Genomic DNA, 2,794 nt, shown 5'->3' with positions numbered 1-2,794 from the left:
AAATAGGAAATATTGGATTGAATGCGAGAGGCGAGGAAAGTGAAGGTTATAGATGAAATATTCGCTCCGTTTATGAAATTATACACGAGAAAAAGTAAAACAACAATAGAAAAATCCACTTCAGACACACGTTATTTAAATAGGAAATGTTGAAATGAATAAATGAGGAAAGTGAAGGGAATAACAGATGATATATTCGCTCCGGCTATTAAATTACATACGAAAAGATGAACAGTTGACGAGTGAAAGTGCAGTTAAATTAAAATGACGAAGATCTTACACACGTTAGATTAAATAGGAAAAGCTGAACTGAGTATAAGAGGAAAGGAAGGGTAAGGCAGATAAAGTACTCGTTCCGTCTATGAAATTATATAAGAGTAGAAAAGTAAAAGAACAGGTCGGGGTAGCGAGAGAGGAAACAGGAATTTTACATAGTGAAGGAGTACAGTCGGAAATATAAAAGACTGGACTGAAGGCGAGAGGAGAGTGAAGGCTAAGGCAGATGAAAGAGTCGTTCCTTCTATGAATATAAATACGAGAAAGAACAGCTGGCACATGCACCTCAGCTGTTACGTTAAAAAGACAAGGTAGTGCTTGCAACATGAATGCTCTACACGCGATAAATGAAATAGAAAATGTTGAACTGAATGCGAGAGAAAGGGAACAGGTTTGGGAAATAGATATATACACGAGAGAAGGAAAAAGAACGATAGAGAAATGCACCATGCCAATTATATTAAAACAACGAAGTGCTTACAGCATAAATAATGCCTAATAATGCCTTTGACACGATAAATCATATATGAAATAATGAACTGAATGCGAGAGGAAAGGAAAAAGTATAGATGAGAGAGAGAGAGAGAGAGAGAGAGAGAGAGAGAGAGAGAGAGAGAGAGAGAGAGAGAGAGAGAGAGAGAGAGAGAATGCCGGCTAGATGTGCCAAGTTTAATTAATGTATTCCGGCCAGCAGTAGCGAGGCTGTGGGGGAGAAGAACGCGTCGGGCAGCAGCAGGGAGCAGGAGAAAGACGGGACACAGGTCGGCACTGTCAGACGCTGCCGCCTCTCACATCAACTATTTCCAAAAGCCAAAAAGGGGATGAATCGGGTTCTAATGAGCGTTGTTTTTACGTTCGCGATACAGAGGAATAGTCAAACCACCACCAGGGTCATAAAACTCCTGAAGGAAATGCTCCAAAATCTTATGAAAGCCTTATAAAACATGTGAGCTTGCGCGCCGACAGTAGCAGGAGAGCGACAGTCGCATAATTATAAGAACATAAGAACGTAAGGAGTCTGCAAAGGCGGATATTATTGAACTGAGGGAGTCTTTTATGGCGCATATTCTCAAACATTCAGGGGCTTACGAACATGCCTACATTTGACTAGGCTTTCGTAAAGGTTGTGTTATTGTTTCCATGGGTAGTTGTATGAGCCTAGTAATGGTTTGACAAGACATCTGTAACTTCTGCACCATGCGGGTGGAAAATAATCCACGAGAACAAATTAAAAACATACATTGACAAAGAAAAGAGTAAAGCGTGCAAAAAATTACCTTAACATCGCTAGGCCAAGGAGAAGACCAAACCAGACCAGCCATTCCCTATACGACTACAGACACAACTTGCTCTCGGGGTGTCTGTGTCTGTGTCTTTGAGCAACGTAAAGGCACAAACAACTAAATCATGCAACAATCCGTGAGGCAGGTAGGTGTGTGTGACAGCCTGGGAAGGGGGTGGGAGAGGTACTTTCCTTACGACTAAAGAATAAAGACTAATTTAACTTGTGCAAGGCATATAGTACCACTAATAGGTAGTTGCCAAATCTTACGTTCATAAAATACATAGGTACAATACTTTCATTACAAACATAAAACACAATTTTAGGAGATCCACAGTAATTAAACTTACCTGCTTGACATAATTCCAAAGGCATTCTCAACTACCCTTCTTGCCTGTAGTTTCTTACTTCTAGTCTGTAGTTGACGATACGTTCTTCTTGGCTCGTGTGCCTGCGCTGAAAGGGCTTCATCATCCACGTTCATAGAGCGAAAGCATCATCGGCCTGATAGGTGACTGGCTTGTTGTCGTTTGGCAGGGATTCAGGATCAGGTAAGCCAATTGTGCTCGCTTCTAGAGTCTTACAGAGTTGCGTGTCGGAAAACAACAACACCATCAGATGAATGACCATAAGCCCCGACGTCCACGTACAGGAATTTATAATCAGCATCCACCAACCCCAACAGTACAATGGAGTGGAATCCCTTAGTTGAAGTATAGAGACCCGCCTGAGGGAGGACACATTATGGCCACCTGTTTGCCATCCAGGGCACCCATGGTGTGGTGAAAGTCCCACCGGCTTGAAAACTCTTTGGCAACCTTCTTCCATTCCTCGGGATTTTCAGGGCATGGCATTACTTCTTCCAAGTACTCGCTGATTATTGCCTCACAGGTCTCTGGGATGATCTTGCTTATTGTGTTAGGGGCCGTTCTTAAAGCATACGACAGACTCTTGCAGCTGTCTCCTGTAGCAAGATAACGTAGTGTTATTGCCAGGCGCATCAGGTTCAAGTGCCTTTCTCCAGAATGTGTCCTTCTTCTCAATCCTATGCGTAATCCTTGAGACCACTTCGTCAAACACTTCTTTGGGCATCCGCAGGTAGTTCCTATAGCTTTTGGTATCTTCGAGAGAGAGTTCTTGGACTAAATGATCATAATGGCCAAACTCATGTAGCCTCAAAAGCCACTGCCTCGTCCAGTACGACCTCTTCTTTTGCTTCTTTCTTATTTTTTTTCC

Source organism: Eriocheir sinensis, unplaced genomic scaffold (assembly GCF_024679095.1).
Source record: "Eriocheir sinensis breed Jianghai 21 unplaced genomic scaffold, ASM2467909v1 Scaffold183, whole genome shotgun sequence".
NCBI classification, from domain to species: Eukaryota; Metazoa; Arthropoda; class Malacostraca; order Decapoda; family Varunidae; genus Eriocheir; species Eriocheir sinensis.
Note: the sequence above shows the minus strand (reverse complement) of the source record.